Source organism: Tachypleus tridentatus, chromosome 10 (genome assembly GCF_004210375.1).
Source record: "Tachypleus tridentatus isolate NWPU-2018 chromosome 10, ASM421037v1, whole genome shotgun sequence".
Lineage (NCBI taxonomy): Eukaryota > Metazoa > Arthropoda > Merostomata > Xiphosura > Limulidae > Tachypleus > Tachypleus tridentatus.
The window spans coordinates 50861365-50877859 of NC_134834.1; positions in this window are offsets into that span (position 1 = coordinate 50861365).

Here is a 16495-nt window from a genome sequence, read left to right on the forward strand (position 1 = left end):
ATATGTATAATGTACTAAATAACCTTTGAATAATTAAAATACCTTAGCCTTCCTGTTTTCTTTTTGTGTACTATACAAAACTGTCATATATTTCATACAATTCTGACGGAATAAATTGTTAATAGAATGGTAATTGAAAACCATTATCGTAAGTCAACCAAATGCTTTGACTACAAAGTGAAAATTATCTTTTTAAAATGATGTCTCATTGAAATATTATAGTTATTGTAGGTATTTCAGAATGATTGTGTGGTATTCTTAGGTAATGTTAGAGCCAACAGGTAAATATTGTCTGTAATAATCTAGATTTTAATTACTATCACAGCAATGAGCTTTATCTTAATTTTTGACATTTTCAGCAAAACTTTGATCCAGTAGGCAAGAATTAAATTTGCATTAAGAGTAGGGTTAAACCTACACTATATGGCCGAAAGTATATGGACACTCGACGATCACACCCACATGTGCTTGTTGAACATCTCATTTCAAAACCATGGGCATTAATAGAGAGTTGGTTCCCCTTTGCTCCTATGAAAGCCTCCACTCTTCTGGGAAGGCTTTTCACTAGATTTTGGAACATGGCTGCGGGGATTCGCTCCTTTTCAGCCACAATTCATTCCAAAGGTGTTCGATGGGGTTGAGGTCAGGGCTCTGTGCAGGCCAGTCAAGTTCTTCCACGCCAACCTCGGCAAGCCATGTCTTTATGAACTTCGCTTTGTGCACGGGGCATTGTCATGCTGAAATAAAAAAGGGCCTTCCCCAAACTGTTGCTACAAAATTGGAAGCACACAATTTTCTAGAATGTCATTGTATACTTTAACATTAAGATTTCTCTTCATTGGAACTAATGAAGTTTGCCCAAATCATGAAAAACCGCTCCAGACCATTATTCCTCCTCCACAAAACTTTACAGTTGGCACTATGCATTCAGGCAAGTAGCGTTCTCCTGGCATCTCCCAAATCCAAATTCGTCCGTCAGACTGCCAGTGAAGCGTAATTAATCACTCCAGAGAACGCGTTTTAACTGGTCCAGAGTCCATTAGCGGTGTGTTTGGAACTCGGTAGTGAATGTTGCAACTGTGGACAGACGATTTTTACGCGCTATGCGCTTCAGCACTCGGTGGTGCCGTTTTGTGAGCTTGTGCAGCCTACCGCTTCGTGGCTGAGCTGTTGTTGTTCCTAGGCGTTTCCACTACACAATAACAACACTTATAGTTGACAGGGGCAGCTCTAATAGGGCAGAAATTTGATGAACTGACTTATTGGAAAGGTGGCATTCTATGACAGTGCCACGTTGAAAGTTATTGAGCTCTTCAGTACGACCCATTTTACTGCCAGTGTTTGTACATGGAGATTGCATGGCTGTATGCTTGATTTTATGCACCTGTTAACAATGGGTGTGGCTGAAATAGCCGAATTCACTAATTAAAAGAGGTGTCCGCGTACTTTTGACCATATAGTGTACTTGTGAAGAATAAATTGAATGTCGGCACTAAAGAAACCATTTAAACGCAGATGTAAAACAGAGAACAATTCTTATTTCTTACACAAACAACTGAGACACAATGGAATATTTACTCTGATACTAGTTGACTCTGAAGTTCTGAAACAATTCTGAAAACTTACGAGTGTAAAGAATAATGTTGTAGTATTTCAACCTCACTGTATCTGCTGAGGACTTTTACTCCGATACCAAGACTCATGAAGCCTAGTGGAAGAGTATATTTGTGGAACACTTTTTGTTTGTTTGTTTGTTTTAGGTGGACACAGTAGGATATGTTAAACATAGTATCGGTTAATACACTGTTTATGTTCTTATAACTTTTATTTGTAATGTTGTAATTCGTTTGCTTTGAATGTTAGCTAAAGGACGCATGACGTTAAGATAAAATCAGTTCAAGAAACATAGTTTGATTTGTTTGTTTGCGTGATCGAAAGCCGTTAGTGTAAGACTAGAGGGAAGGCAGCTAGTCATCACCACCCACCGCCAACTCTTGGGCTACTGTTACAAAGAAAGTTGAAGATAGTTGAGGGGTAATTGAGAAGTAGTGAAGTTGAAATGAACGAAGCATCAAGGATAAAGTTGTATATAGTTACAATAGTAACAGTTATTTCAAAATAGAGAGCTTAATAAGTTGATGTGTTTGCATCAAGTATTTGAATCTGTGTTTGTTGTAGCGTTTATTAAGTTACTTTCTGTGAATAAGTTGATTTGTTTTACGTTAGTTAACATTTGTAACGTAGGTCTTCAACAGGCTACGACAGTGTACAAGTGTTCAAGCTTATACAAATATTAAAAGAGGAAATAAATAATTTTGTCATGTTATGTGGAATGAAAGTTGAATAATTTTTACCAGATAACTGAAAAAGAACACGCCAACAAAAGGACAACGCTACAATAACATTATCAATTTGCATGAACTATTATGCTATGAAGTAAATTAGTAGGTAAAATATAACATATATATATCAATTTTATAGCCCCTAGTGGTACAGTGGTATGCCTGCGGACTTATACTTTTTGCAACAGAACAATATTACTGAGAGGTTTGTATGTTTAGCATTGTGCATAAGTATAAAACAAACAAACAATCAACTTACAAATCAGAATTAAAGTAAGATTTAACACTACAATATTTTGTTTATTTTAACACCGTTTATTTATCATAATTTGTGCATTTTTGCTTGAATCAAGTTCACTTTTTATTCCGAAGAACCAGCTAACCATCCAGCTAGTCTTATTTCTACTGGATATAAAGACTGACTCTAGCTCCTTATATTGATTTGTTTGTCTGTTTATAAGCAAAGACTTATTGGGCTATCTGCTATGTTCGGTACAGGGAATCGAATAAAGTATTTTAGCATTATAAGTCCGTAAATATACCACTGTTACCGTGTAAGTCCATAAAACACTTCAAGATTGTGCCTGTATTATTCTTTCTTTTGTGATAAGGAACATGCACAAGGGGTACAAGCAGGGGTTCGTGCCCACCAATGATTTTATACTTACAGATTCAATCATTTTATAGATTAACGGTCCATTTTTTTACGCTTATGAAATATGTTTGTATATTGATATTGTTTGTATGTAGATATCATGCGTGTGTTTAAAACGATTTCCCAAAAGCAGTAATTAATCATTTATATTATACGTATTCAATGGAATTTTAAATCTTAACCAGAATCATACAACTGGGGAACTTTAAAGAGATTGCCCCGGATATTATTATATTTTATTGATCATATCATTACAAGGGAAATAAGGAGTAATAAATTTAATCAATTTTTCGAAAATATCACTCTCTTGAGACTATTATTTACTAGGATTTTATTATGAATTTAAAAAGCTATTTTATAAACTTCTTGAGATTTAGCTTGTTACATATTCAAACGATGATACAGGTTTACTGAATGTTGCTATGCGAATGATGTAATTTTACTGTTGCTAATACATTGCTTAATTTTAACTTTGAGCTTACGTATAAACAGTGTCAAAAGTAGTGGAAAATAGGTTTGTTACATTGTATATAGGATTAATATTACACTTTTATCTATTGTTTAGTTGTTAGAGTGATAGGTCTGGCATTGTCAAGTGGTTAGGGTGCTCGCGTTGCAGTCTGAGGGTCGCGGGTTCGAATCCCCATAACACCAGACATGCTCGTTCTTTCAGCTGTGGGGGTGTTATAGTAAGTCTTACTATTTGTTGTTAAAAGAGTAACCCCGTAGTGGGTGATGATGACTAACTGCCTTCCCTTTAGTCTTACACTGTAACTTTGCGAGAAAACCTAACTATTATCTTCTATAATACATTCATTTGAAATAATGTACAGGATAAAGTGAAAACATTTTCGTGCAACAGCCAAAACCAACCATCCAAGGTTGATTTCACATTATATAATTTTTACTGGTGCAGCGCACCATAACTTTAAAATTCACTTTTGTTTCACCTTCGTAAAGTTCCATTTTTCTTTTTCTTAATTTTTACTTCACACTTAGGCGTTTGCTAGTAAAGTGATTTGTGAATTGTTACTTTATCGAAATATGCATAAGGTTTTGTGCATACAGCATAAATGAACGAATTTTGGTTACTAGAAAGTTTAATCACGAAGTTCATATGCATTTAGTCTTACAGTTGTCAGGTGGTTAAGGCACTCGGCTCGTAATTCGAGGGTCATGGGTTCGAATCCCCGTTACACCAAACATGCTCGCCCTTTCAGTCATGGGGGGTTATAATGTAACGGTCAATCCCACTATTCGTTGGTAAAAGAGTAGCCCAAGATTTGGCGATGAGTGGTGATGAGTAGTTAGTTACCTTCCCTCTAGTCTTACACTGCAAAATTAGGGACGACTAGCGCAGATAGCCCTCGTGTAGTTTCGCGCGAAATTCAAAGCAAACGGACAGTTGTCTAAGGCTAACTATTTAGGAAGAGGTTAACGAAACCTGACCCTCCTGGGTAGATAAACATTAATACCCAAATACCCATACAGAAAGAGAGAGAGCCTAACTTTTTGCTATGTCTTGTTTACACCTATGAGCAAAAACATTCAACAGTACCAAACCAGAATGAAGTAAACAAGGAATTATACCATAACTTTATGAGGTTCGGAAAAACAGACACACACACGTATATATGAGAAGAAAACAGAAATGAATACCGCAATTACGTATTCCTTTCTGTATCGAAATTAACGATTAGTCTGTGCCACAACCGTAGATAATGTGGATTCTTTTTGGCGTCATTCTTTATATTTGTATTTTTGGTTTTTCCTCTCATTTCACCTTTATTCTTTCTTCAATGAATATGTATGACTTGTACTGTGCTACCTCTGAAATACGCGACGTTACCATGTAGGAGTAAAACTATAAGCTCTGCAATATGTAACATATATTTACTTATTTAAACAACATCCTCTTTCAACATTACAGGATTGTAATAATAGTATTTTCCATGATGTTAATAGTATTCTAGACATCTTAGCTATTGTTTAAAAAAAAGCATGTCGGTTGCTAAAGTTCTGTTACCATCAAAACTCATTGTCCTAACTGAAGAAAATTACTAAATATCAATTAAATAACCAGTACTCCAGAAACACCATATATTAATGTTTATTAATCAATCTCACCTATCAGCTCTTTCTTTGATTTGTCGGAAACAGCTAGAAAATATTTAGCTCCTCGCCCCCTCTCTGAGAGAGCGAAGTTGTATTCATCGTCTGTAACACTGATTCGTCTTCTGGCTGCTTCGCCAGTTCTTCAAAGTCTCGTTAGTGACATTGGATTTTAACCTATCATCTTATTCTACATGCTTTCATATACAAATAAACCACTGAATTTTGTAGTTTGATGGATTGATTTGCTTACTCTAAGAAGCAAAAAGTGTGATTCTAACAAACACAACCCTGGCCGTTGTCAATGTGAGAACTCACTTCCTGCCTTGAAAATTTAAATTTCGAGCAATTTTTTGTTTGAATTTTGCGCAAAGCTACACGAGGGCTATCTGCGATAGCCGACTCTAATTTAGCAGTGTAAGACTAGAAGGAAGACAGCTAACTCTTGGGTTAATATTTTACCAACGAATAGTGTGATTGATCGTGAATGAATACGGTTATACATCAGAACTTCACACCAAAAGAAGAGCAAAATCACACTTTATATGTTTATATTTTATTAGTTCTATACAAGACAAAGATACGTCCTGAGACGTTTATGTGCTATTGATGCACACCACAGTCAGATCCAGCCTCTTCTCTCTCGAACTGTGTTCTTTTATTGTCTTTCTTCTGTCTCTGTTTCTAATTTTTTCTAATCGATCATATTCGAACTCGCGCAACTATGGAAGTGGATCTCTGTCACTAAACATGTTCTTGCTGACACGTGAATGGCGTTCATTTATCATATTTTGTCTTTCCAACAATGACTAGAGAGTGTAATACGCTAATTTGACTGTTAAGTGCCAAGAAGGTGAGATTTAAATTTTGACTTGGATGAACGTGTTTCATCATGTCCGCACGTTCAGTACGGCAGTAACTCTCTTTAAACAGTTTCATAGTTTATCGTATATCTTCGAGTTTAAGGCAGAAGCATTTTAAGTAAAATGATAATTCTTGAACTTCTTCCTAAATTTTCTGATCTTAACTGACACTTTATAATATAGAACCAAGTAACTAAGTAAGGATAAGTAAGCAAGCAAAACAAATAAAACAAATAGTCATTGGAAAATACTTTAGAAATCAAAATATACATACCATTTATTTAAAGAATACAAAAATGCTAACTGGCTAACCCTTTTTTTTCTCAAACTTAAATACGTAATACGTGTTTGATTTTTGTTATGTTTAGATATATTTGGAATCCGTAATTAGTAAAAATTACGATGTAACATTTAATTTCAAGTTGGTAGAGTGCCACCTGTCTCTTAAGATAGAATTATGAAGCGATGCTTTAAACAAGCCCAGGTGAGAGCTTTGGTTTGTTTTGAATTTCGCGCAAAGCTACTTGAAAGCTTGTTTGTTTGTTTTGGAATTTCGCACAAAGCTACTCGAGGGCTATCTGTGCTAGCCGTCCCTAATTTAGCAGTGTAAGACTAGAGGGAAGGCAGCTAGTCATCACCACCCACCGCCAACTCTTGGGCTACTCTTTTACCAACGAATAGTGGGATTGACCGTCACATTATACGCTCCCACGGCTGGGAGGGCGAGCATGTTTAACGCGACGCGGGCGCGAACCCGCGACCCTCGGATTACGAGTCGCACACCTTACGCGCTTGGCCATGCCAGATCTACTTGAAAGCTATCTGCGTTATCCGTCTCTAATTTTGCAGTGTAAGACAAGAGGGAAAGCAACTAATCATCCCAAGTCGTCACCAACTCTTGGGCTATTCTTTTATCAACGAATAGCGGGATTGACGGTTACTTTATAATGCCCCAACAGCTGAAAAGGCGAGCACGTTTGGCGTGATGGGGATTCGAATCCGCGACCCTGAGATTACGAGTTGAGTGCCTTAACCACCTGGCCATGCCCCAGATGAAAGGAGCTATACGTAAAATGAATTATGTATTTAAAGGAATTATTATATAAGCTGTAATTTTGTTACGAGATAATAAAAAACATTAATTGGTTTTCAAGGTAATTCAATGCACCACGCATGAATGCCTCAGGTAATTTATTTTATTTGATAAAAAATGAACATTTGATTCTAGCACCTACAATTTAATACCCCGGTCTTAACAAATTCTACACATAAACGTAATAAGATTTTTTTTTTTTTTTATATAGAACTTAAGTCTTTTTTGTTTGAAAGATTCACTGAATGTAAGGACAGTATATTATGCTGGTACAACATTCATTGCGCTGCTCGTTGGGGTTGGTTTAACCACATACTGTAATTGTAATAGATCTACTTATTCATGCAAAATTTTAATGATTCCAAACTATCTACGGCCCTTCACGGCTTCAAACATTGAATTTCCTACAAACCGAAGTTTGATTTTAAAAGATAACTGGCATGGATATAATAAACTATTTGAACTGAATAGTTTTCTTGGTAAGTTAGGTAATATCAACCAAAGTGTAGAAGACTTTGAAACTCTTAATAACATTTGTTGCTTTAAAATACAGATGTAAACCTTATATTGATAAAATAATGTAACTAGCTAATTCGATTTCGTGTGTTTGACTTACTAAATGTATCTGATAGAGAAGCCCATTTTTGCTGTGAATGTGTTACAATACTGTACGATATAAACCTCCTTTGACATTCAATACTTTTTCAATAAATTTTCACTTTGCCATATTCTTCCAAAGGTTCTAAGAGTATTGAGTGAGTTATATCAAACCAATTTAGTACAATGAAAATAGTAAGTCACGTGACAATCATAGCCGACAAACATTTTGAAAATTTTTGTATTCCTATTTAAGGATAAAGTATCGAGATTTGGTTGCGTTTGGGAAGGGTGTGTAAGAGCCTTTCGATACGTAAAATAACCTGAAATCATAAAGCTATGTTTAAAATTGGGATTTAGAATTTCCAAGACAGAGAACACAAAGGAATATTGATCAGTTTGGAGCACTAGAACTATCCAGAAAGAAACTTACAACAAATCGTACCCGAGCTACCGAGCTATGATAAATGAAATGTGGCGTCTTCTAATAAGTAAGAATCTACAAACATAAAGATTAGTGGCAAAAGTCGTTTACATGCTTTAAAATATAAAACGTATTACAAACAAGAAGGGTGTCCGACTGGAAAAGCGACCCAAGTCACATGTAACCTGGCTGTTTTTACGAAATAATTGTTCAACTATGGGATACCTTAAGCAGCTGTAAAATGAAACGGGCATTCATTCTTTTCCATAGAAAGGCTAAGTTGTCACAACAGTACCTATGGATTTATGTGTGTCAGGACTTATCAAGACGAGCGCTTACAAACCGCTATTATTGTACACTAGTCAGCTTACGAAAAGCGTATAAGGAGTGAGGATGTGTTTTAAACTTGACAGCCATACGATGGGGTCTTTTGAAATAAAAATTATACTGTAGGGATATTATCAAAGTTCAATGTTGTTAGAGAGAATGTGACTGGTCGTGAATGCATCATATGGAACTTTGTATTAATAAAACATACAAGTTTTAGATGGAAACTAAGGTAAAAAAAAATAGCATCATCTCATGAGACTGACAGGGTCGTTTATATATACAGTAGTTTAAACTGGAATGACATCTCATACAACTCACGAACTAAATGCAGGTTAGATATTTCTGGTTTCATACGTAGCCATCCATAATTTAGAAATGGTACTTAGAAGGAGGGCAACCAGTCAGAGACACTCTCTTATATGGATACTGCTAACCGGACAGCAAAACTACGTGCTTAAAGCTGAAAATACAGAGCTTGTTCTGTGACTTATTGCAAGCTCGAGCCCTTGGCCTTCCATTTCGCAGCTTGGCAAACTATAACTAGGAGGTTATTCTCAGTCTAGATTTTATCAGAAAGCAAAGCTTATAAATAGTAGCTTTTATTTTATTAGGTCGATAGGATCAATTAAAGGAAAGACGTTGTTAACCATCATGCCTGTTTATTTTAGATTATAAAATATGAACAAAGATTTGACAAATTTTTATCGACCTTCGTTAGGATAAATAAACAATGACGTATCCATACTCTTATATTAACTTTCTTTTGATTGATGGGATCAAATGAGGAGGTAATTTGATTTTTCACGTCAATTTCTTGTAGGCTTGTAGGCCAAGGAATTGATTTGACATAACTATCGCTATTGTCATCAGTGATAAAAATAGTTGATAAAAGCTAAATAGAAGCTTCAACAATAGATGGCAAAGGTCTTAATTTATTTCGTCATTTTGGATGTAGCCCAGGAGGATAAAGTACAGAAAAACATTTTAACACCTCGTATTCAATATTCTTTGAGTATGTAGGATAAGTTGGCTGAAAGGATTTTAGACATTTATATCTGATTTCATTAGATCAGCATAATCGTATAAGGAAATACACCATAACAACCTACATACTTTTATACGAATGTCAAACTAACACATTTGTGTCTTTTTCACCATATTACAAGGAATGATAAAAAAAATACATTCTGATATCAGGCCATCCCATAAGTAATGTTCGAAAATTTAATACAGAAAGTGCATCATCATTTCTGTCTTTGTAAAAGGCTTTAATAAAGAAAATATGTAGTAGGACGTGTATAAAAATGTTCAGACAATTAAAAGAAACTAACATAACTCCACTTTCTCAAATCATTAATCAAATAAACCCGTATGAAGATGGATGTGTCTTAGGAGCACATTAGGCATATAATGCTTTAAGAGTTTAAAAAAGGCAATAGTGCAGTAAAAACTACACTCAATGAAAGGAAATGTCGAAGGTGGTTTCAGAAGCTCAGATCAGGTGACTACAGCTTAAGTGATGCACCACGTTCAGGCCGTCCTGTTGAGTTTAATGATGACTTACTGCTGGCTGCACTTGATGAAGATTGTGCTGTAACAGTTGAAGAACAAACACAGAAGCTTAATTCAACCCATTCAACAGTTCACCGTCATCTGCAACAGCTTGAAAAGGTGTCAAAACTTAGAAAATGGATCCCCCGTTATTTGACAGAAACCAACGTTAGAGCAAGAGTAAACATTTCACTTCTCTGTACTCTCGTGAACATAACTCACCTTTTTTGGACAGGTTAGTGACTGCAGATGAAAAATGGATATATTATAAACATGTTAAGCGCTACAGACAATGGCTCAGTGCAGGTAAACTGGCTAAAGCACAGCCTAAAATGGACCTCCACTCTAGAAAGGTCTTCTTAAGCGTTTGGTGGAATCTTCTTTGAGTTGCTGCCACTCAATGTAACGATTACAGTTAGAGCGTTTGGATGCTGTACTGAAAGAAAAGAAGCCTGCTTTGATCAATCGTAAAGGTGTCGTGTTACACCAGGATAATGCACGACCCCATACAGCAAGGATCACATCTGCAGAGACTGAAGAGCTAGACTGGGAAAAAACTTCCACATCTTTCTTGTTCTCCAGACCTTGCCCCATCTGATTATCATCTATTCCGAAGTTTGCAGAACTATATGGAAAAAGAGCTTGAAACAGACGAAGATGTCAAAACTACTCTCTCTACATTCTTTTCCTCTAAACCTCAAGAATGTTATATAAGTAGCATTTAGAAGCTTGTGAATCGTTGGTAGAAGTAATTAATAATAATGGAACATACATTATTGATTAAATAACATTAAAAGCGTTTGAAATATTTTCTCTTTTTCTGAACCTAAAATCGGACATTAGTTAAGGGATGATCTGATGCAAATGAAAGTGCCATCTTTGAAAAATTATAATCAGACAGAGGTGAAACTTTAACACAACTTCGTCTATATTATTATGTTAGCATAAATAGTTATTGGATAATCATTCAGCTAAACTTTCTCTTTTGTTTCCTCCCAAACATGTTGAGGAAGATTATCAGTTATAACTTAACATCTTACACAAAACTATCTGATGAATTAGTTTTTGGATAAAGATCCCTCAACAATCTACCCACCTTTCAGCCGCGCCATAGCGTCTCATAGAATGACTGAGTTTTGTTAAAAGTACAAACTTTTAGATCATAGCTCTGTCATCTCTTGAGCAATTTTAGATCTAATAACGATCTTGGACTCAGAAGGTCAAACCCTTTTGACTGATGTGCATGAGCATATCCAAGGTCTTAAAGATTAATATACTATAATCCTGCTTAAAAGAAGTTCAATATGTGAGAAGGTTCGTAGAGGTCCTGATGTGTGATAAAATCGAAAATGGTACACGCTTGTTATTGCTGGCACACTAAATCATAGGTAATAAAAAGGATAATAATTTTAGTGTTATGAAGTAAGTGTAATTTTATTCTTAATAACAAACAAAAGAAAACAAATTTGTTCAAAAACGTTTTGATTTTCTTCTCTTAAAATCTATTTTTTCAGATAAATAAAAACTTTAAATATTGAATACATACAATTTGCATTTTTATCTAAGGTAATATATCACTAACTAGCTGCGACCTGCAAGACATTTGAGGTAGTTTTGATGTTCTTCTTATGTATATTCCCTATTCCATAATTATCACGCGTGCCTTTTAAGTCTGCGGTTTCGATAGTGGTGGTGGGCAGAGCACAGATAGCCCATATGCGTAGCTTTGTTCTTAAATACAAAACAACAAACTATTTAAGCTGTACTTTCTTGTAGACATTGTATGTTAATTAGATCGATAAATTCTGGCCTAGTTGAAAACAATTTGCACAGTGAGATAAACCAAATTATGTAGACATAACTTTATTCAATAAAATCGCATTTAAAATAAACAGCAGAGTGAAATAATGGTACTTTTAACATTTAAAGAGCGCGAAACAGTTGCACGACGCACTTTTAGGAGTTGAAACAAAAAACTTGCAAAAGCAAATGTAATGATATCGAACTTAGTTGATACTGCAGAAACATTTGAATGCGTGTTCACAAAACTGACACGCATATGGTTTTAAACGAAACGCGCATGCATATTTTAGATCTAAATAACTCGAGAAACTCGTATAAATTGTACTTAGTGTAAGTTTCATTTTGTTTTATGAAAATAAACTTGAGTTAGGTGTTGTTTATGTGTAATACTTTGCAAATAAAATAATCAAAGTTGAGCTCGAAACCAGTTAAAGCCAGTTGATCCATTTCAACACTTACAACACTAAAATTCTGGGTTAAATTTCTCGCACTGGGTATGGAAGATAACCCATTGTCACTTTACTTTAAAACAAACAAATCCTCAAATAATTTATTCTTGACCCAGTATGGCCAGATGGTTAGGACGCTCGACTACCAATCTGAGGGCTGCGTGTTCGATTCCTCATCACATCATACATGCTCACTCTTTCAGCCTTGAGGGCATTATAATGTGACGGTCAATCCCATTATTAGTTGATAAAAGAGTAGCCCAAGAATTGAGGGTGGGTTGAAATGAGTGACTAGCTAACTTCCCTCCAGTCTTACATTGCTAAATTAGAGACGGTTATCGCAGATAGTCTTCTTGTGAAATAAAAAAAATACAAAACAAACAATTGTTGCGTTTGATCAATAAATCTGCTAGAAAATTTCCAGGCAGACAAACGCAAGCGTATTATTTATATAGAAGTCTGAGTTAAGCTGACGTTACTTAGTCTTGTGTTAATTGTTTAGTTTACTATTAAATGTTAGTTTCTGAATTATTCAGTTGGGTTAATATTATTTTCTTGAGTTATTCTAATAGAATGAACATAAACTGTTTAAGTTAAATTGGTTGAATCAAATATTTCTTCAGTTAGTGTAACAGGTAGATCGTAAGGTAGTTTAGTTAGATAGGTTAGTTTTACTTTATCGAGTCAGTTTGTTAGGTTGGTGCAACTATTTCTTAAGTCAGTGTGACAGGTAGATTGCAAAGGAGTTTAGTTAGACAAGTTGACTGTTTACTGTTTCTGGGATCAATTTGTTAAATTGGTTGTAAAGTGTTTAAGTTAGGCAGGTTGATATCATTTCTTGATTCAGTGTAGTAGGTAGATCATAAAGTGCTTGAGTTAAACAGTCAATTTGACAGGTAGATTTTAAGGGAGTTTATTCAGGCAAGTTGGTTGTTTATCGTTTCTCGGGTTAGGTTGGTTGTAAAATCCTTGAGTTAGATAGGTCGATATCAGTTTCTGATTCAGTGTAGTAGATGGAGCTTAAAGTGCTTGAGTCAAACAGTTTGATACAACTATTTCTTGAGTCAGTTTGACAGGTAGATTGCAAGAGATTCTGTTTAGGTAAGTTGGTTGTTTACCATTTTACGAGTCAGTTTGTTAGGTTGGTTGTAAAGTGCTTGAGTTAGGTTGATATCATTTCCTGATTCAGCCTTCCAGTGGCACAGCGGTATGTCTGCGGACTCAAACCGTTAAAAACGGGTTTCGATACCCGTGTTGGGTAGAGCACAGATAGCTCATTTTGTAGCTTTGTGCTTAATTCTAAAAAGAAACAAACAAACATCCTGATTCAATAAAGTAAGTGGATCATAAAGTGATTGAGATAAACAGGTTGATACTACTATTTCTGGAGTCAGGTGATAGGTGGACGCAAGATGTCTCAATAAGACAGAGTAATATTGTTGTTTCTGTATATGGTTGTTTAGGTTTATATTACTCTTTCATTAACCTCTATATTTTACCTGTTGTTTCTTGAGTTCCTTAACTAAATTCGTGTTATCACTTTGTATAATTAGTCGATTAGATCAGTATTACTATTTTCTGGGTTTCTTATTAATAATAATATTGCTAACGTATTAAAGATATATATACGTACAACGTTGAATAGTTTCACAACAAATAGGATTTATTAAAAATAAATCACAGCTCTTAAAAAAGACACCACATATTTCGGTGGCGTACAACGCTTCCATCATCAGGAATATAACACCACTGAAACTTACTTTATTTTTAGGACTTGATTATTGTACAACTATTAAACGTTGAACATAATTTTTATATTTTAACCATGAACAAGTGCGTTGATTTATTTATTCATGTTGCTATTCGTTTATAACCAATGAGTCTGATGTTGTTATTTTTTGAAATAATTAGTTTGGTTTATATTATGGTTCTGAGTAAGATGGTAATGCTGTTTTTATTGGTCTTTGGTTAACAATATCGTTTCCTAAATTAGTTAACTAGGCTAATGTTATTATTTCTTAAATAATCGGTTAAGTTGAAATAATTGTTTCTATTTTTATTTATTGAAGCAGCTGGTTTGGTTAATACCAATATTTTATTATTCATTCCGTAAACTGGACACTTTCCCAAGATGGGGACTTTGAGTAATTTGCCATAGGTTGATATTTGAGTTTCTTAAGATTAATTGGATTGACATCATCGTCTGTTGAATTAATTATTTACATTGATTTGATTTAGTAAGTTAGATTGCCATTTCTAGATTTTGAATCACTTTAGTTGGTTTTTAGGTTGATACAACTGTTGTTTGATCGATTTGCTAATGTTAATATTACTATTTTCTAATTAGTTAATTAGTTTGATTTTGAATCTCGCGCAAAGCTACACGAGGGTTATTTGCATTAGCCATCCATAATCTAGTAGTATAAGACTAGAGGGAAGGAAGCTAGTCATCATCACCCACCGCTTATTTTTGGGCTAACTATTTTACCGACGAATAGTGGGATTAACCGTACATTACAATGCCCCCACGGCTGAAAGGACAAGCATGTTTGGTGTGACGGGGATTCGAGTCCGCGACCTTCGGATTACGAGTTGAGCGCCTTAACCACCTGGCCATGCGGGGCCAGTTACTTAATTACACTGATATTATCGTTGTCTGTGTTGCTTATGCGTACTTGATGCGGGGCCAGTTACTTAATTACACTGATATTATCGTTGTCTGTGTGTTGTAATTAATTTTATGATTTAGACAATAAGTTTCATATTACAGTTTCTTAAGTTTGCTCAAATGCGTTGATTTTGCTGTCTTTTGTAGTTGTATAGCTGTTATTAAGTTTATTGACATAGACAGTTAAATTGATATTAATGTTTCTGGAGTCAGTTCGAATATTTTTAATAAAATGTAATGAATTAATTATTACAGTCGATATTTTTGTGTCTCAGAACGGCTGGTATGGGTATTAACACTTTTATTGATAAACAGAGAACAAAGGGGCAACCTTCCTAGGTTATCTTCAGGTTAACCACCCGTTCTGAGATACATTCTTATTTCAAGTGGGTTTCTCGTCATAAAAAATTACAATCGATATTTTTGTTTCTTAAGTGATTGTTAGGGCTGTTATTACCGTTTTCTGACCTTGTAAGTAATCCAGCTTAATATTTTTGTTTCTGAGTTAGTTGTTTAGATTTGTGTTAACTTCTCTTTAGCTAAGTTAATTGATTAGTTCATATTACGATTTCTTGATTTACTTATTATATTTATATTACAATCTTTGAATTAGTTTACAAGACAAGTGTAGCTGTGTCTTAAGTTAGTTGTTTAGGCCGAAGTAACTTTTCTCTTTATTTAGTTGAATAAGTTGATATTATCAATAATTGAATTAGTTGGTCAGGTTGATATATTTTTTTATAGAAATAGCACCCTTTCTTGAATCACAACAGTCGTAAGCCAATGTTTAGTGTGTCGGGCTGTGGATCACAATCTTCAAGGTTCGAGACAGAGATAAATTTCGGAGCATAGTACCATTTTGAGCTGTAGCCACATTATGAAAGTGATAGTCAATCCGGTTAAGAGTAGATTGTAGGTAGCGGTCATTCGTGTCTAGTTGTCCTCCCTTTGGTTAGAGACCTTCTAAATCATGAACAATTATGACTGAACTTTAGGATCTCTAATCTGGCCACTCAGCTAACTAGGTGTTGTTCAGGTTGAAAATATCAAATACCATTTATAGGATTAATTGCGTAGGTTGTTTTACTCATTATTGAATTATTTGATTAAATTAATATTGTGTTTTGAGTTAAATGGGTAATTTATTATTTTTGTGAGTTTGTTGGTTAAGTTAATATAAATTTAGGTAAATACTATTGTCTTTTGAGTTAATAATTTAAGTTGGTATTAAAGTTTCGTGAGTTGTAGATTTAAGTTGATATTGCTATTCCTTGAGTCAATTTTAAAGTTTTAATGAATTACTTTAATGTCTGCGGGTTTCGAGACCTACGGTGGGCAGAATACAGATAATCCATTGTGTAATTTTGTACTTAACTTCAAACAAACAGGTAGTTTAAAAAATGGTACTTCGGTTAGCTTCCTTAAAACTAACTAATTTTATTAGATTTCAGTTTGCAATTGCATATTAATTTTCTTCACCAAAAATGAACTAACATCAGGGAAAATGTTAAATTATATCATTTGCTCCAGTGAGTCAACGGTAACTTCACGAACTTAAAACGCTAAGATCCTGGGCTCGTTTCTCCGTCGTGAATTGAGTGTGAATAC